The 20,749-nt window shown below is 46.5% G+C and overlaps 1 non-coding gene and 1 pseudogene across 1 annotated transcript; one reads left to right on the forward strand and one right to left on the reverse strand.

The window, feature by feature from the left end:
* Positions 1–1,418: 1,418 nt before the first annotated feature.
* Positions 1,419–18,740, forward strand: LOC137335581 (zinc finger protein 585A-like; annotated as a pseudogene).
* On the reverse strand, positions 9,122–9,214 carry trnay-gua (transfer RNA tyrosine (anticodon GUA)). The gene is made up of 2 exons: positions 9,178–9,214; positions 9,122–9,157 (listed from the first exon to the last, which is right to left on the reverse strand). It is a non-coding gene; the product is annotated as a tRNA-Tyr (tRNA).
* Positions 18,741–20,749: the final 2,009 nt, after the last annotated feature.

Here is a 20,749-nt window from a genome sequence, read left to right on the forward strand (position 1 = left end):
ATGTTAAGACCAGCAATGGCGGCGGCATCACCCAGCATGCAGCGCGGTACAGATTGTGCCCTATTTGAATCAGTGGAGCACAGAGCGCAGGCGCAGTAGTGACTCATTATCGGTCAGTGTGTCCTGAGCATGCGCGGCCATTCGAGGCTGCGGGAGGAGCGCGTTCGGTGCAGGTGAGAGGATCGGAGCAAGAGGATCAATAAACCCCGGGGCCCGGGTCCGGGCTCAGGCCCAGGCTCAGGCTTCACAAACCCCGAGTGCGGCCCCAGACCCGAATATAAAACAGTGAACATTATCCCCCCTCACTACCCGCCGGTTTCCGGTTTCTCCCGTTTCGCTCCGGACCAACTCTCAACAAAAGGCCGCGGCCCCGCGCATGCGCGGTGTAATCTGGGAATTCTCAGGGAGCGTCTGTAAATGAAGGAGAAATGGTGATCGGTCAGGGAGCGTCTGTAAATGAAGGAGAAATGGTGATCAGTCAGGGAGCATCGGTAAATGAAGGAGAAATGGTGATCGGTCAGGGAGCGTCTGTAAATGAAGGAGAAATGGTGATCAGTCAGGGGGAATCTGCAAATGAAGGAGAAATGGTGATCAGTCAGGGGGAGTCTGTAAATGAAGGAGAAATGGTGATCAGTCAGGGAGCATCGGTAAATGAAGGAGAAATGGTGATCTCTTTTTCTTCAGTCATCCAGGGAGCTCGAGCTTTGGATGCTGTTCCTTTCCTCCTCGTGGGAATCGGTCTACTCTCTACCAAACCCACTCCTCCTCGAAGGCCTCCCATTGTTCAATTACTGTTTTGTTGCCAATTTTTGATACCAATTCACCTGGACAAGATCCCTTTTTAACTCATGAAATTAGCCCTCCTCCAGTTAAGAATTTTCACATTTGACTGTCCCCTGTCCTTTTCCATAACTGTTCTAAACCTAATGAGATTATGATCACTGCTGCCCCATTGAAACATGCTCCACCTGCCCCACTTCATTCTCCACACCGAGCCCACTGCTGTAATCACATTCACTCTCTCACACTCACTCTCTCACACTCACTCTCTCACATTCACTCTCTCACCCTTTCACTCATGGTTTAGGGCCACTCAAAGATGATGCGATGTGTTTGGATTTCAGCACAGGGAGGAGGGAGAGTGTGTGGGACGGGGATTTACAGCTTTGAGGAATAAGAGAGGAAAGAATGTTCCATAGAACGTCGAGTTATCTGATCTGAATTTTTATCCTGTACTTACAGTGATAACTTTTATAAACTCCTTTTACAGGGTATTAGAAGGGGAGGATTTGCAGACAGGAAACTCAAACCAAAGATCACGTCAAGATCTGACAGAGTCATTTGATTCATCAGGACTTGAAGATCATCGGCCTTTGAATGTGGAAGGAGAAATGTTTCTCTGTTCTGTCTCTGGGAGAAGATTTCAAACATCAGTGTGAGTGGAAAAGCACCGAGACACACACACCCGAGTGAGAGTGTTCCAGTGCACTGACTGTGGAAAGAGCTTTAACCAGTTACATAGCCTGAAAAAACATCACACCATTCACAGCGGGGAGAAACCGTACACGTGTTCTGTGTGTGGACGAGGCTTCAACTGATCGTCCAACCTGGAGAGACACAAGGACACCCGGACCACGGAGAAACCGTGGAAATGTGGGGACTGTGGGAAGGGATTCAATTACCCTTCACTGCTGGAAACTCATCGACGCAATCACACCGGGGAGAGGCCGTTCACCTGCTCCGTGTGTGGCAAGGGATTCACTCAGTCATACAGCCTCCTGATGCACCAGCGATTTCACTCTGATAAGCGACCTTTTAAGTGTTCGAATTGTGAAAAGAGGTTTAAAAGCAAAAGTAACCTGCTGACACACCAACGCATTCACACCGGGGAGAGGCCGTTCACCTGCACCGTGTGTGGGAAGGGATTCACTCGGTCATCTCAGCTTCTGTCACACCAGCGAGTTCACACTGAGGAGAGGCCGTTCTCCTGCTCCGTGTGTGGGAAGGGATTCACTGGTTCATCCACCCTGCTGACACACCAGCGAGTTCACACTCGGGAGAGCCCGTTCACCTGCTCCGTGTGTAAGAAGAGATTCACTCAGTCATCCCACCTTCTGTCACACCAGCGAGTTCACTCTGATGAGAGACCTTTTAAATGTTCTGACTGTGAGAAGAGGTTTAAAAGCAAAAGGAATCTGCTGACACACCAATGCACTCACACTGGGGAGAGGCCGTTCACCTGCTCAGTGTGTGGGAAGGGATTCACTCGGTCATCCATCCTGCTGACACACCAGCGAGTTCACACTGGGGAGAGGCCGTTCACCTGCTCCGTGTGTAAGAAGAGATTCACTCAGTCATCCCACCTTCTGCAACACCAGCAAGTTCACTCTGATGAGAGACCTTTTAAATGTTCTGACTGTGGGAAGAGATTTAAAATCAGAATTGAACTATTGAGACACCAACGCACTCACACTGGGGAGAGGCTGTTCACCTGCTCCTTGTGTGGGAAGAGATTTACTCGGTCATCCCACCTTCTGTCACACCAGCGAGTTCACACTGGGGAGAGACCTTTTAAATGTTCTGACTGTGAGAAGAGATTCAACAGCAAAATTGATCTGCTGTCACACCAACGCAGTCACACTGGGGAGTGGCCGTTCACCTGCACTGCATGTGGGAAGGGATTCACTCGGTCATCCACCCTGTTGATGCACCAACGCACCCATACTGGGGAGAGGCCGTTCACCTGCTCTGTGTGTGGGAAGGGATTCACTCGGTCATCCACTCTGCTGACACACCAGCGAGCTCACACTGGGGAGAGGCCATTCACCTGCTCTGTGTGTAAGAAGAGATTCACTCAATCATCACACCTCCTGTCACACCAGCGAGTTCACTCTGATGAGAGACCTTTTAAGTGTCCTGACTGTGAGAAGAGATTTAAAATCAGAAACGAAATGGTGAGACACCAACGCACCCACACTGGGGAGAGACCGTTCACCTGTTCCTTGTGTGAGAAGAGATTTACTCGGTCATCCAACCTTCTGTCACACCAGCGAGTTCACTCCGATGAGAGACCTTTTAAATGTTCTGACTGTGAGAAGAGATTTAAAAGCAAAATTGATCTGCTGACACACCAACGCACTCACACTGGGGAGAGGCCGTTCACCTGTTCCTTCTGTGAGAAGAGATTTACCCGGTCATCCACCCTGCTGAGACACCAGCGAGTTCACACTGATGAAAGACCTTTAAATGTTCTGACTTTGGGAAGAGATTTAAAATCAGAAACGAACTGCTGAGACATCGACGCACTCACACTGGGGAGAGACTGTTCTCCTGCTCCGTGTGTGGGAAGGGATTCACTAATTCATCCCACCTTCTGAAACATCAACTTGTTCACACTATTGAGTGACCTGTTAATTCACTGACTGTGAGAAGAGCTTTAAAAGCAGAAATGAACTGCTGACACATCAACTCACGCCCATTGGGGAGAGACTGTTCACCTGCTCCGTGTGTGGGAAGGGATTCACTCAGTCATCACACGTGCTGAGACACCAGCGAGTTCACATATGACTGCAGGGGTCGGATTCTGCTGTTAATCCCATCCAGGACTGAACCATGTTCATTCTGACAGTTGGGGTTTGTTTCTGCTGATGTCAATAACCCCTATAACTGGGCTGGAGTTTAATAATCTGGATATCTGTAAAATAAATCAGATTTGTTTTAAACACCTTGTTGTAGATTTTAGTCTTTCCCACCTGAGTGTTTAGCATCACCTGACTGGAGCTCAGAAAGGACAATCTGCGGGGAGGATCGTCCGGTGGGAACAGAACTTCAGCCTGGACACAGTCCTTCAGGGCCACACTGAGAGGGATAAACGGCACTTTGGTCTTTCTCGTCTCCCTTCTCTGACAGTAAAGTCACCGTGCGGCATCCAGTCTGAAAATGACTGTGGTAATTATTCTATGAAGATTTCACCTGTTTGAGTGACAGTCCTGAGTCTACCATTTAAGGCAGGCGTTAACTCATTTAAAATAAACCCGTTAAAAATAAATGAGTTAAAGTCTGCATTAAAATAGCAGAGGGAGGAGTTCACAGGAGCCTGTTAACTGCTGGTACAATTATACAACAGTCATTCGATCTCCAGATAAAGAAGGACCTGCAGTGTGTTTCCAGAATTCATGGTTTTATTGATGTGTGCGTGTTAGACACCAGGATCACTAAAAATACACGACCCGGACCATCCACAGGGTGGGGGCGATCCCGACAGTTACTCTGGGATCACTCCCACTGCGGAACTCCACCACTGACCCTGCTGAAGGTTGCAGGCTCAGGGAGTGGGGCCTCCAGGAGTGGACTGTGAGAAAGCTGGGTTTCAGTATCCTGACAAATATATGCTGAGGTACCAGAGGAATCCTTACTAAGGAACCGTCTGGGATTTTACCTCTCAGTGTGGGTCTAGCGGTGAATGATTCCTGAGTCCCCGAACTGTCTTACATTTAACCCAGATCGGATCAGGATCAATTCAGTTTACAGGAGAATTGGGACAAATATCACCCACAATCGAGGGAGACAAAAGCAGCCATTGGAGAAGCTCAGAGATCTTTGGAAAAGAAGATGGTGCACAATTGTGGGAATAATAGCAAATGTCTTTCCAGCTACATCAGGAGTCAGAAGACCATTTCTGACATTTGTTACCCGGGGATGAGGGGGCGGACATATGAGGAGAGGTTGAGTAGATTGGGACTCTACTCATTGGAGTTCAGAAGAATGAGAGGCAATCTTATTGAAACATATAAGATTGTGAAGGGTCTTGATCGGGTGGATGCAGTAAGGATGTTCCCAAAGATGGGTGAAACTAGAACTAGGGGGCATAATCTTAGAATAAGGGGCTGCTCTTTCAAAACTGAGATGAGGAGAAACTTCTTCACTCAGAGGGTGGTAGGTCTGTGGAATTTGCTGCCCCAGGAAGCTGTGGTAGCTACATCATTAGATAAATTTAAAACAGAAATAGACAGTTTCCTAGAAGTAAAGGGAATTAGGGGTTATGGGGAGCGGGCAGGAAATTGGACATGAAGCTGAGTTCGGATCGGTCAATGCCCTGTGGGTGGCGGAGAGGGCCCAGGGGCTATGTGGTCGGGTCCTGCTCCGACTTCTTGTGTTCTTTAGATTTGTGGTTGGGATCAGATCAGCCATGATCTTATTGAATGGCGGAGCAGGCTCAAGTGGCCGATTGGCCTACTCCTGCTCCAATTTCTTATGTTCTTATGTTCTTATGTTCATTAAAGATGGTTTAGGGCCACTCAAAGACAGTTCAGGACAGATTCCCGGGCTATGGCAGAGCTGTTAAATGACTATTTCTCATCAGCCTCCACTCCTGTGGATGATGCTCAGATTCCAGCTGTGGGATGTGCTGTCAACAATAACATCATAAATATTAAAATAGAAAGGGATGTCACTTTGGATAAAATATGAACTCTCAAAATGCATTGTGCTCCAGGTCCAGATGATATCCACCCCTGGGTGTTTAAAGAGATGGGACGGGTGCTCTGTGAGCCCCTTGCCTGTATCTTCAACAGCTCAATAGAGTCAGGGATTGTCCCCTGAGATTGGAAGGTAGCTCACGTAGTTCCCATTTTCATTAAAGGGGACAAATCAGAGCCGGGGTAGGACAAGCCCATCAGTGTGACCTCGATCAGAGGGAAGATGCTTGAAGGGATCCTAAGAGATGCTGTTTATCATCACGGGGAAAGAGAAGGGGCCATTAGAGATACTCAACACGGCTTCTGGGAAAGAAGGTCGTGTCTCACAAACTTGCTTGAGTTTTTTGAAGAAGTTGCTGGGTCAGTGGATGAGGGTAATCCGGTTCACATTGTCTATCTCAGGGGTGTCAAACTCATTTCCTTTGGTGAACCTGATCCGATATCCTGACACTTGGCCTGGGCCACATTCAGCAAAAGTTATTAAACTGGAAATAGATGAAGATGAACTATATTGTTACTTACGTACATTTAGATGTTGTTTACTGCTACTGCTGCTCCCGATACCTGGCGCCTCTTAGCTTGAACTATTGCACCAACATTTGGAGTAAATGACTGGGCTGAGGCCTGTCTTGGATAAAAACATGAGGACCACTTGTCATTACAGAACTGTGTGCCCCAAACACTAACCGTGGAAGTGAATTCCACAGACTGCCTACTCCCTATGTAAAGAAGTTTCTCTTGAATACTGCTCTAAAACAGATAGCAGGGGTTAATTGTAGCGACTCACACTGTGTAAGGTGGAAAGTGATGTTCCACAAGGATTGGTTCTGGGACCACTGTTCACAATTCACATAAACGATTTGGACTCGGGAATCGGAAGTACAATTTCAAAATTCACAGATGACACCAGATTGGCAGGTGGGGTGGAGTTTAGATAATATTGATGAAGATTGCGACCAAATACATAATACATTAATAAACTTGCAAAATGGGTGTTTAATGCAGATGACAGTGGAGTGGAGCATTTTGGGGGCAAGAATTTGGAAATTGTGCCCTGTTTAGCTCCTTGAAAGTGGAGTCACAGGTGGATAGGGTGGTGAAGAAGGCATTCAGCATGCTTGGTTTCATTGGTCAGATCATTGAATGCAGGAGTTGGGATGTCTTGTTGAAGTTGTACAGGGCATTGGTGAGGCCACACTTGGAGTACTGTGTACAGTTCTGGTCACCCTATTATAGAAAGGATATTATTAAACTAGAAAGAGTGCAGAAAAGATTTACTAGGATGCTACCGGGACTTGATGGTTTGACTTACAGGGAGAGGTTAGACAGACTAGGACTTTTTTCCCTGGAGAGTAGGAGGTTAAGGGGTGATCTTATAGAAGTCTATAAAATAATGAGGGGCATCGATAAGGTAGATAGTCAAAATCTTTTCCCAAAGGTAGGGGAGTCTATAACGAGGGGGTACAGATTTAAGGTGAGAGGGGAGAGATACAAAAGGGTCCAGAGGGGCAATTTTTTCACTCAAAGAGTGTCTGGAACGAGCTGCCAGAGGCAGTAGTAGAGGCGGGTACAATTTTGTCTTTTAAAAAGCATTTGGACAGTTACATGGGTAAGATGGGTATAGAGGGATATGGGCCAAGTGCAGGCAATTGGGACTAGCTTAGTGGTATAAACTGGGCGACATGGACATGTTGGGCCGAAGGGCCTGTTTCCATGTTGTAACTTCTATGATTCTATGATTCTATGATTCTATACCCAAGTCCAAGTCAGTAATATATATCAAGAAAAGCAGTGGTCCCAGCACCGACCCCTGGGGAACACCACTGTACACCTCCCTCCATTCCGAAAATCAGTCATTCACCACGACTCTCTGCTTCATGTTATTCAGCCAATTCTGTATCAATGCTGCTACTGTCCCTTTTATTCCATGGGCTTCAATCTTGATGACAAGCCTATTATGCGGCATTATATCAAACGCCTTTTGGAAGTCCATACACACCACATCAACCGAATTGTCCTCATCGACTCTCTCTGTTACCTTATCAAAAAACTGTATCAAGTTAGTTAAACACGATTTGCCTTTAACAAATCCGTGCTGGCTTTCCCTAATCCTTGTCCAAGTGGCTGCTAATTGTGCCCGGGTTATCGTTGCTGGAACTTTCCCCACTACCGAGGTTAAATTGACTGGTCTGTCGATGCTGGGTTTTATCTTTCACCCTTTCTTGAACAATGGTGTAACATTTGCAATTCCCCAGTCCTCTGGCATCACCCCCATATCTAAGGATGTTTGGAAGATTATGGCCAGTACCTCTGCAATTTCCACCGTTACTTCCCTCACTAACCGAGGATACATCCCATCCGGACCAGGTGACGTTTCTACTTTAAGTCCAGCCAGCCTTTCAAGTACCTCCTCTTTATGAATTTCTAGCCAATCCAGTATCTTAACTACATCTTCCTTTACTGACATTCTGGCAGCATTTTCTTCCTTGGCAAAGACAGATGCAAAGTATTTATTTAGTACCTCAGCCATGCCCACTGTCTCCCACTGCCACTTCCTCACTATAACTGGGGTTAGTGGTGCAATGGATAACGCATCTGACTATGGCTCAGCAGACGATATGTTCGATTCCTACTTGGCTTGGGAGTTTTTTTAATGCAAACTGCATTATTTTATGGCTTTCAATACCTTGCAAGCTGTTCCACTTGGTGGTGCTGCCTGGCTCCATACCTGGTAAGTGCCTTCTCAGTGCAGCAAGCAGTGGTTCAGTGCCATAATCTGAAAGTCCTGAATTCAATCTTCAGAGAAGGCATCAAGGATTACGATGCTTTTTTTTCCATCTCTCACCTCATCTTTCCATCTTTGCTGCAAAGCAAAATCAAGAACTTTTGCTTACTGCAGCACATCAAAAGATTTGCTGCCCCTTGACCTCTCTGTACCCAAACACACAGTGAAGTTTAGGAAGTTCATGGGCTATGGAATCACTGACAACACTCTTGTTTCTGTATAATTGTCCCAAGACAAACGGCGAGTGGAGAATATAATCAACGATCCCGCTACTTCTCACATGCCAAGTGAGCGCTCCACCAGTTGAGCTAATTCCTCATTTGCTGTTTGTAAATCGCCCTTCACAGTTCCCGCCTCGCACTCGCCTCCAAGCTGCTCCACGACCAGCAGAGAAATCTTGATTTGGGTTGCCGCTCCTTGAATATATTAAATACTTTGCTCCAATCGGCGGTATCGAGCATCAGCAAGTGAGGAACAGCAGAACGGGAAGCCACAGTAATCATGAATGATGCTGAGAAGAGCCCGAGCCTTCGGAAGGAAGACGAGGTCACCGGAAAGCAACGGCCGCCCGAGCTTGAGGGAGCAGCGTCAGCCCTGTCTGACTGACTGATCGAAGATCTTTTTGCCTGAAATTGAGGGCGATTTGAAGTGTTGCTGCTCAAAGGCACTCCCTGCTGGTGAGCAGAGGGAAATGCTCGAGTGAAACAGCCGTGCTCGGGCAGAAACAGAAAGCTTTAAGGTTTGAGAAAGGAAAAGTGGTGTCCTGTGACTCAGTGGCAACATGTTAATCTGGAAACTGCCGTTAAAGTTCAGAGAGCGACCTTGAGGTAATTGCTGCTTATTCCAAAAGCACACTCACTCCTTCGAGCCGGAATTGAACCAGCGACCTAAGGATTACTTCAATTGTTTAATTCACTACAGTCCTCCGCTCTACCAGCTGAGCTATCCAAGGGAAGTGATACAAAAAATTGTCTTTGGTGATTGTTCACCGTGCGCCTGTTGACATGTTCAGACTCATGGACTCCAGTGCTGATCGAAGACTTCTTTCACCTGAAAGCGAGAGCTGAGTGTTTTGAAGTATTGCTGCTCAAAAGCACTCCCTGCTGGTGAGCAGAGGCAAAACAGCCTTGTTTGGGCAGACACAAAAAGTTTTGCGGCTTGAGAAAGGAAAAGAGGCGTCCTGTGCCTTCATGTCAACATGTTAATCTGTAAGTTGCCTGTAAAGTTAAGAGAGCGACCTTGAACTAATTGCTGCTTATTGCAAAATCACGCGTACTCCTTCGAGGAGGAATTGAACAAATGATGTAAGGGTGCCTTTGTCTTATTTTCTACGACAGTCTTGTCACTCTGACAGCTGAGATATCAATGGGAAGCAGCAAAAATATTTCACTTTGGTGATTGTTCACCGTGCACCTTTGACACACCCGGACTCGTGGATTCCAGTGCTCATGACTGAGGCTGACTCGGTACCTGCTCATACCGCAGCGCTGTGGAAGTGTGAGCTGCTCCGTGTTCTCCACAGCCTGGGCCAGTGACACAATGAATAATGTGACTGATTATTGATCTGGATATTGTGGGTTTAAGTTTACGGAGGGTGTAAAGTGGAAGGCCGGGCCTGGAGAGCATTGGAATAGTCGAGTCTAGAGATAAACAAAGGCACGGATGAGGGTTTCAGCAGCAGAACATCAATCTGGCAGTTGAGATTTGTTTCTGCTGATGTTAATAATCGCTATAACTGGGCTGAAATTCAATATTCTGGATCTATGTCAAATAAATCAACTTTATTTCAAACAGAATGGGTCAATTACTTGATGAATTCAAGGTAAGAGACTAATTGATGTCCTAATTACCGATTATTATGCCTTTTCTCCTTTCTCACTGTAGATTAATTCAGTTCTCATACCTTCAATTACTCTCATGGCCAAGTCCCAGTTCCCCGGTCCTTCCCGAGTGCCTCTCCCAGCCTTGGGAGCCAGGGAAGGTATCGGTAATGTACCCGGGATCACTAAACACAAAACCCAGTCTGTGAATCACTTTCAGCTACTGGACTTATCGTGTGTCCCACAGCATCTCTCTCACCTTCGATGTGTGAATAGAGCATCAGGCCTGGAAATCTCGTCTTCAATTTAAATCCACTCTGCAAATGTATTTAACAAAATACAAACAAGTAAACACATCATGGCCCAATAATCCAGCACTAAATTCAAAGGAGTCAGTCTGTTATCAAACTCCTTGAGTGGACAGACAAAAGAAAAATCCCAACTCTAAGATCCCCTCGAATCCTTTGCAAATACCTTTCAAATCTTGACAATAATCAACAAGTCTAATTTAATGTTGATCTTTATCTTGAGTGGGGTTGGAATACAGAAGTGATGCTTCAGTTGTAAAGAACCTTGGTCAGACCCCATCTGGAGAACAGGGCACCGAACCCAAGGAGAGATAAATCGGCCTTGGGAAAGATACAGTGCAGATTCACCAGAATGACACAGGGGTTAAAAGGATTAAATTATGAGGACGGGTTGCATAAACTTGGTTTTTATTCCAATGAGTTTAAAACATTGAGATGTGATCTCATCGAGATGTTTAAAATAATAAAGGGATTCAATAAGGTAGATACAGAGAAATGATTTAATCTGGAGGGGGAATCCTGAACAAGAGGGCATAAGAAATAGGAGCATGAGTGGGCCATACGGCCCCTCGAGCCTGCTCTGCCATTCAGTAAGTACATGGCTGATCTTCTACCTTAACTCCACTTTCCTGCCTGATTCCTTGAGTCCTTCTGTGTCCAAAAATCTCTCGATCTCATTCTTGTATATATTCAACGTCTGAGCGTCCACAGCCCTCTGGGGTGGAGAATTCCAAAAATTCACCACCTTCTGAGTGAAGAAATTTTTCCTTATCTCTGTCCTAAATGGCAGATCCCTTATCCTGAGACTATGCCTCCTAGTTCGAGACTCTCCAGCCAGGGGAAACAGCCTCTCAGCATCTACCCTGTCAAGCCCTCTAAGAATTTTAGACGTGTCAATTAGATCACCTCTCATTCTTCTAAATTCCAGAGATTATAGGGCCATTCTGTTCAATCTCTCCTCACACAACAACCATCTCATCCCAGGAATCAATCCAGTGAACCTTTGTGGCACCCCCTCGAAGGCAAGTATATCCTTCCTCCGGTCAGGAGACCAAAACTGTACACAGTACTCCAGGTGTGGTCTCACCAAAGCCCCATATAACTGCAGCAAGACTTCCTTACTCTTATACTCCAACCCCCTTGCAATAAAGGCCAACATACCATTTGCTTTCCTAATTGTTTGCTGTACCTGCGTATTAACTTCCTGTGATCCGTGTACAAGGACACCCAAAACCCTCTGAACAACAGCATTTCTTAGTCTCTCACCTGTTAAAAAAATATTCTGCTTTTCTATTCTTCCCACCAAAGTGAATAATTTCACATTTCCCCACATGATACTCCATCTGCCAACTTCTTGATGATCTTAACATTAGAGCGAGGTCATTTATGAGCAAAATAAGATAGTAATTTTTCACACAAATGGTGGTGGAAATCATAAACTCACTTCCCCGAAAGGCTGTGGATGCTGGGGCTCGATTGAAATGTTCAATATTGAGATTGATGGGTTTGTGTTGTGTGAGGGTTGAAAGGGATCTGGAGCTTTAATCTGATCAACAAGCCTCCTGTCCGGCATCTTCTCAAACACTTTTTAACAATCCATCTTCACAACCTCCATTGCATTTTATCCCCACACTGTGTTATTCCCTCCAATAATCCCTGCTGTCTGTCCTGAATTAATCCATTTCATTCCCAATGTTGAAATCTTTGCTCCACCCACTCGGTTCCATCGGTTTTTCTCCACAACACAAAGGGCCAGTTTTCCCCAAGAGTTTCACACCAATCAGCTTTCAAAATGAGGCAGAGTTTCAGCCAATGAGGGAGATCCGGGCTCAGCCCCGCCCACTCGGTGCCGCAAGTCCCGCCCCTCACACACTCCCATTGGTTGGAGGACCAACCGCCCGCTCGGTCCTCCAGTCCCTCTCCGCTCTTCCTATTGGTCCGGAGCTCCCGTCAATCACCCGGGCAGTGTGAGCTGAGCATGCGCGGCGGGCGGGGAGTGAGGCCGAGATCGTGTCCGCAACAGGTGAGAGATGGGCGGGGGGAGCGGGTTAATAAACCCCGGGGGAGGGGGCGGGGGCTTCACAAACCCCGAGTGCGGCCCCGGGCCCGAATATCAAACAGTGAACATTCTCCTCTCTCTCTCTACACTCCGGGGGCTCCGGTTTAGATCAGACCCGAAACTCAACACACGGCCCGCGGCCTCCGAGCATGCGCAGTGTCAGCGTCAAACCTCGTGACTCATTGAATCAGGGAGCGTCTGTAAATGAAGGAGAAATGGTGATCGGTCAGGGAGCGTCTGTAAATGAAGGAGAAATCGTGATCGGTCAGGGAGCGTCTGTAAATGAAGGAGAAATGGTGATCGGTCAGGGAGCGTCTGTAAATGAAGGGGAAATGGTGATCGGTCAGGGAGCGTCTGTAAATGAAGGGGAAATGGTGATCGGTCAGGGAGCGTCTGTAAATGAAGGGGAAATGGTGATCGGTCAGGGAGCGTCTGTAAATGAAGGGGAAGTGGTGATCGGTCAGGGAGCGTCTGTAAATGAAGGGGAAATGGTGATCGGTCAGGGAGCGTCTGTAAATGAAGGAGTAATGGTGAACGGTCAGGGAGCGTCTGTAAATGAAGGGGAAATGGTGATCGGTCAGGGAGCGTCTGTAAATGAAGGAGTAATGGTGAACGGTCAGGGAGCGTCTGTAAATGAAGGAGAAATCGTGAACGGTCAGGGAGCGTCTGGAAATGAAGGAGAAATGGTGAACGGTCAGGGAGCGTCTGTAAATGAAGGAGAAATGTTGAACGGTCAGGGAGCGTCTGGAAATGAAGGAACAATGGAGATCAGTCAGGGAGCGTCTGTAAATGAAGGAACAATGGAGATCGGTCAGGGAGCGTCTGTAAATGAAGGAGAAGTGGTGCTCGGTCAGGGAGCATCTGTAAATGAAGGAGAAATGGTGACCGGTCAGGGAGCGTCTGTCGATGAAGGAGAAATGGTGATCGTTCAGGGAGCGTCTGTAGATGAAGGAGAAATGGTGATCGGTGGGGGAGTGTCTGTCGATGAAGGAGAAATGGTGATCGGTCAGGGAGCGTCTCGAAATGAAGGAGAAATGGTGATCGTTCAGGGAGCGTCTGTAAATGAAGGAGAAATGGTGATCGGTGGGGGAGTGTCTGTCGATGAAGGAGAAATGGTGATCGGTCAGGGAGCGTCTCGAAATGAAGGAGAAATGGTGATCGGTCAGGGAGCGTCTGTAAATGAGAGAGAAATGGAGATCAGTTAGGGCACGTCGGTAAATGAAGGAGAAATGGTGATCAGTCAGGCATCGTCTGCAAATGATGGAGAAATGTGGATCGGTCAGGGAGCATCTGTAAATGAAAGAGAAATGGTGAAGGTCAGGGAGTCTGCAAATGAAGGGGAACTGGTGATCGGTCAGGAAGCATCTGCAAATGTAGGAGAAATGGTGATTGGTCAGGAATTGTTTGTAAATGAAGGAGAAATGTTGAATGTCAGGGAGAGTCTGTAAATGAGGAAGAAAACATGACGGTTCATAAGAACATAAGAAATAGGAGCAGGAGTAGGCCGTACGCCCCCTTGAGCCTGCTCTGCCATTCAACAAGATCAAGGCTGATCTTCGACCTCAACTCCACTTTACTGCCCGATCCCCATATCCCTTGATTCCCTTCGAGTCCAAAAATCTATCGATCTCAGCCTTGCAAATACTCAACGACTGACCATTCACAGCCCTTTGAGGTAGAGAATTCCAAAGATTTACAACCCTCTGAGTGAAGAAATTCCTCCTCTTCTCAGTCCTAAATGGCCGACCCCTTATCCTGAGACTATGCCCCTAGTTCGACACTGTCCAGCCAGGGGAAACATCCTCTCAGTATCTACCCTCTCAAGCCCTCTCCGAATCTGAGAAGTTTCAATGAAATCACGTCTCATTCTTCCAAACTCCAGAGAGAATGAATTAGCCCATTTTACTCAATCTCTCCTCATAGGACAACCCTCGAATCCCAGGAATCAATCTAGTGAACCTTTGCTGCACCGGCTCCAAGGCAAGTATATCCTTCCTTAGATAAGGAGAGCACAACTGTACACAGTACTCCAGGTGTGGTCTCACCAAAGCCCTGTACAATTGCAACAAGACTTCCTTATTCTTCTACTCCAACCCCCTTGCAATAAATTCCAACATTCCATTTGCCTTCCGAATTGCTTGCTGTACCTGCATGTTATCTTTCGGTGTTTCTTGTACGAGGACATCCAATCTCTCTGAACACCAACATTTAATCATTTCTCACCATTTAAAAAAAATTCTGTTTTTCTATTCTTCCTACCAAAGTGAGTAACCTCACATTTCCCCACATTATACTCTATCTGCCACCTTCTTGCCCACTCACTTAACCTGTCTGTATCCCTTTGCAGACTCTTTGTGTCCTCCTCACAGCTTACTTTCCCATCTAGCTTTATATCATCAGCAAACTTGGATACTTTACACTCGGTCCCATCATCGAAGTCAATGATATATATTGTAAATAGCTGAGGCCCAAGCACTGATCCTTGCAGCACCCCACCAGTTACACGTCTCGGTCATTAATATATATCAAAAAGAGGCATGGTCCTAATACCAATCCCTGCGGAACTTCACTGAATACTTCCTTCCAGTCTGTGAAACAATTGTTCCCCACTGCTCTCTGCATTCTGTCTCTCCGCCAATTTTGTATCCATGCTGCCATGGGCTTCAATTTTACCAACAGGTCCATTCGGTGGTACTTTACCAAACGCCTTTTAAATGTCCATGGACACAACATCGAGTCACTACCTTCATCAACCCTCTCCGTTATTTCACTGACGTACTCAATCAAATTAGTCAGACGTGATTTTACTTTTAACAAATCTATATTGACTGTCATTTATTAACTCACGTTGTTCCAAGTGAGAATTAATTTTGTCCCCGATTCTAGTCTCTCGAAGTTTCCCACCACCAACGTTAGGCTGACTGGCCTGTAATTGCCGGGTTTATCCCTCTCCCATATTCTTGAACAGGGGTGTAACACTTGCAATCCTCCAGTCCTCAGACATCACTCCCATATCCAAGGAGGATTGGAAGATTGTGGTCAGAGCCTCCGCTATCTGCACCCTTACTGCCCTCAGTAATCTAGGAGGCATCACATCTGGACCGAAAATCTTTTTTACTTTGAGCACTGCCAATCTTTTAAGTACCTCCTCTTTATCTATTTTTATTGTCTCCAATATCACTACTACCTCCTCCTTTACTGTACAATGGCAGAATCCTCTTCTCTGGTGAAGACGGATGTAAAGTATTCATTTAGTGCCTCAGCCATGCCCTCTGCCTCCACAAGAAGATCTCCTTTTTTGTCCCAAATCGACCCACCCTTCCTTTGACTCCCCTTTTACTGTTTGTATGTTTATAAAAGACTTTTGGATTCCCTTTTATGTTAACCACCAATCTATTCTCATACTCTCTCTTTGCACCTCTTATTCCCTTTTTTAGATCTCCTCTGTACTTTCTTTGTTCAGCCTGGTTCACTACTGTATTATGAACCTTACATTCGTCATAAGCCTCCTTTTTCTGTTTCATTTTAATCTCTATCTCTTTAGTCATCCAGGGAGCTCTAGCTTTGGATGCCCTTCCTTTCTCCCCCGTGGGGATCTGTCTGCTCTGTACCTGAACCAACTCCTCCTTCAAGGCCTCCCATTGTTCAATTACTGTTCTGCCTGGATTTTTGATTCCAATCCACCTGGACAAGTTTCCTTTTTAATTCACTGGAATTAGCCCTCCTCCAGTTAAGTATTTTCATATTTGTTTGTTCCTTGTCCTTTTCCATAACGATTCTAAACCTAATGAGATTATGATCACTGCTGCCCCACTGAAACATGCTCCACCTGCCCCACTTCATTCTCCACACCCAGCCCACTGCTGTACTCACATTCACTCTCTAACGCACTCTCACATTCACTCTCTCACATTCACTTTCTCACTCTCTCACATTCACTCTCTCACGTTCACTCATGGTTTAGGGCCACTGAAAGATGATGGGATGGGTTTGGATTTCAGCACAGGGAGGAGGGAGAGTGTGTGGGACGGGGATTTACAGCTTTGGGGAACAAGAGATGAAAGAATGTTCCATAGAAACTAGAATTGTCTGTTCTGAATTTCGATCGTGTATTTACAGTGATGACTTTTGTAAACTCTTTTTGCAGGGTATTGGAATGGGAGGATTTGCAGACAGGAAACTCAAACCAAAGATCATGTTAAGATCTGACTGAGTCACTCGAATGATCAGGACCTGAATATCATCGGCCTTTGAATATAGAAGGAGAAATGTTTGTTTATTCTGTCTGTGGGAGAAGATTTCAAACACCTGAGTGAGAGTGTCCCAGTGCACTGACTGTGGAAAGAGATTTAACCAGTTACACAGCCTGAAAAAACACCGCACCATTCACAGCGGGGAGAAACCGTGTGTGTGGACGAGGCTTCAACTGATCATCCAACCTGGAGAGACACAAGGTCACCCGGACCACGGAGAAACCGTGGAAATGTGGGGACTGTGGGAAGGGATTCAATTGCCCGTCACAGCTGGAAATTCATCGACGCAGTCACACCGGGGAGAGGCCGTTCTCCTGCTCCGTGTGTGGGAAGGGATTCGCTCAGTCAGACGGCCTCTTGATGCACCAGCGAGTTCACACGGGGGAGAGGCCTTTTAAATGTTCTGACTGTGAGAAGAGGTTTAAAAGCAAAAGTAATCTGCTCACACACCAACGCACACACACTGGGGAGAAGCCGTTTACCTGCTCTGTGTGTGGGAAGAGATTCATTCAGTTATCCAACCTTCTGACACACCAGCGAGTTCACACTGAGGAGAGGCCGTTCACCTGCTCCGTGTGTGGAAAGGGATGCACTTCTTCATCCACCCTGCTGTCACACCAGCGAATTCACACTGGGGAGAGACCTTTTAAATGCTCTGACTGTGAGAAGAGATTTAAAAGCAGAAATGAACTGCTGACACACCAACGCACTCACACTGGAGAGAGGCCGTTCTCCTGCTCTGTGTGTGGGAAGAGATTCACTCAGTCAACCAACCTTCTGACACACCAGCGAGTTCACACTGGGGAGAGGCCGTTCTCCTGCTCTGTGTGTGGGAAGAGATTCACTCAGTCATCCAGCCTTCTGACACACCAGCGAGTTCACACTGGGGAGAGACATTTTAAATATTCTGACTGTGAGAAGAGCTTTAATAGCAAAATTAATCTGCTGAGACACCAACGCACTCACACTGGGGAGAGGCCGTTCACCCGCTCTCAGCATAAGAAGAGATTCACTCGGTCATCCACCCTGCTGACACACCAACGAGTTCACACTGGGGAGAGACCGTTCACCTGCTCCGTGTGTAAGAAGAGATTCACTCAGTCATCCCACCTTCTGTCACACCAGCGAGTTCACTCTGATGAGAGACCTTTTAAATGTACTGACTGTGCAAAGAGGTTTAAAAGCAAAAGGAATCTGCTGACACACCAACGAGTTCACACTGGGGAGAGACCTTTTCAATGTTCTGACTGTGGGAAGAGATTTAAAAGCAGAAACGAACTGCTGAGACACCATCGCACTCACACTGGGGAGAGGCCGTTCACCTGCTCCGTGTGTAAGAAGAGATTCACTCGGTCATCCCACCTTCTGACACACCAGCGAGTTCACTCTGATGAGAGACCTTTTAAATGTTCTGACTGTGAGAAAAGCTTTAAAAGCATATACGAACTGTGGAGACACCAACGCACTCACACGAGGGAGAGACCGTTCACCTGCTCCTTGTGTAAGAAGAGATTCACTCGGTCATCCCATCTTCTGGCACACCAACAAGTTCACTCTGATGAGAGACCTTTTAAATGTTCTGACTGTGAGAAGAGGTTTAAAAGCAAAAACGAACTGCTGAGACACCAACGCACTCACACTGGGGAGAGGCCGTTTATCTGCTCTGTGTGTAAGAAGAGATTTACTCGGTCATCCCACCTTCTGACACACCAACGTACTCACCCTGGGGAGAGACCTTTAATTGTTCTGACAGTGAGGAGAGCTTTAAAAGCAAAAATGAACTGCTGACACATCAACGCACACCCATTGGGGAGAGACTGTTCACCTGCTCCGTGTGTGGGAAGGGATTCACTCAGTCATCAGACGTGCTGAGACACCAGTGAGTTCACATGTGACTGCAGGGGTTGGATTCTGCTGTTAATCACATCCAGGACTGAACCATGTTCATTCTGACAGTTGGGGTTTGTTTCCCCAGATGTTAATAATCCCAATAACTGGGCTGGAGTTTAATATTCTGGATATCTGTCAAATAAATCAGCTTTATTTTAAACACCTTGTTGTAGATTTTGGTCTTTCCCACCTGAGTGTTTAGCATCACCTGACTGGAGCTCAGAAAGGACAATCTGGGGGGAGGATCGTCCGGTGGGAACAGAACTTCAGCCTGGACACAGTCCTTCAGGGCACACTGAGAGGGGCAAACGGCACTTTGGTCTTTCTCGTCTCTCTTCACTGACAGCAAAGTCACCGTACGGCGTCCAGTCTGAAAATGACTGTGGTAATTATTCTATGGAGATTTAACCTGTTTGAGTGACAGTCCTGAGTCTACCATTTAAGGCAGGCGTTAACTCATTTAAAATAAACCCGTTAAAAATAAATGGGTTAAAGTCTGCATTAAAATAGCAGAGGGAGGAGTTCACAGGAGCCTGTTAACTGCTGGTACAATTATACAATAGTCATTCGATCTCCAGATAAAGAAGGACCTGCAGTGTGTTTCCAGAATTCACGGTTTTATTGCTGTGTGCGTGTTAGACACCAGGATCACTAAAAATACACAACCCTGACCATCCACAGGGCGGGAGCGATCCCGACAGTTACTCTGGGATCACTCCCACTGCGGAACTCCACCACTGACCCTGCTGAAGGTTGCAGACTCAGGGAGTGGGGCCTCCAGGAGTGGACTGTAAGAAAGCTGGGTTTCAGTATCCTGACAAATATATGCCGAGGAACCAGAGGAATCCTTACTAAGGAACCGTCTGGGGTTTTACCTGTCAGTGTAGGTCTCGGGGTGAATGATTCCCGACTCCCTGAACTGTCTTACATTTAACTCAGGTCGGAACAGGATGAACTCAGTTCACAGGAGAATTGGGACAAATATCACCCACAATCGAGGGAGACACATGCAGCTATTGTAGAAGCTCAGAGATCTTTGGAAAAGAAGATGGTGCACAATTGTGGGAATAATAGCAAACGTCTTTCCAGCAACGTCAAGAGTCAGAAGACCATTAAAGAGGTTTTCGGGCCACTGAAAGACAGTTCATGACAGATTCCCGGGCTATGGCAGAGCTGTTAAATGACTATTTCTCATCAGCCTACACTCCTGTCGATGAGACTCAGATTCCAGCTGTGGGATGTGCTGTCGACAATTACATCATAAATATTAAAATAGAAAGGGATGTCATCTTGGATAAAATATGAAATCTGAAAATACTTTATATTCCAGGTCTAGATGATATCCACCCACGGGTGTTTAAAGAGATGGGATGGGTGCTCTGTGAGCCCCATGCCTGTATCTTCAACAGCTCAATCGAGTCAGGGATTGTCCTCTGAGATTGGAAGGTAGCTCACGTAGTTCCCATTTTCACGAAAGGGGATAAGTCAGAGCCGGGGAATGACAGGCCCTTCAGTGTGACCTCGATCAGAGGGAAGATGCTTGAAGGGATCCTAAGAGATGCTGTTTATGATCATGGGGAAAGAGAAGGGACCATTAGAGATATTCAACACGGCTTCTGGAAAAGAAGTTTATGTCTTTCAAACTTGCTTGAGTTTTTTGAAGAAGTTGCTGGGTTAGTGGATGAGGGTAATCTGGTTCACATTGTCTCTCTCAGGGGTGTCAAACTCACTTTCTATGGTGAACCTGACCCGATATCCTGGCACTTGGCCTGGGCCACATTCAGCAAAAGGTATTGAACTAGAAATAGATTAAGATGAACTCTATTTGTACTTGCTTACATTTAGATTTTAGTTACTGCTGCTCCCGATACCTGGCACCTCTTAGCTTGAACCATTGCATCAACATTTGGAGTAAATGACTGGGCTGAGGCCTGCTTTGGATAAAAACATGAGAACTTGTCATGACAGAACTTTGGAAGTGAATTCCAGTCTCACAACTCCCTCTGTCAAGAAGTTTCTCTTGATCACCACTCCAAAACAGACAGCTGGGGTAAGGGTAGCTACTCAGACTGTTAATAGGTGGAAAGTGGTGTTTCACAATGATCGATGCTGGGACCACTGTTCACAATTTATATAAACGATTTGGACTCGGGAGTC

This window comes from Heptranchias perlo, chromosome 20, assembly GCF_035084215.1.
Source record: "Heptranchias perlo isolate sHepPer1 chromosome 20, sHepPer1.hap1, whole genome shotgun sequence".
Taxonomy (NCBI): domain Eukaryota; kingdom Metazoa; phylum Chordata; class Chondrichthyes; order Hexanchiformes; family Hexanchidae; genus Heptranchias; species Heptranchias perlo.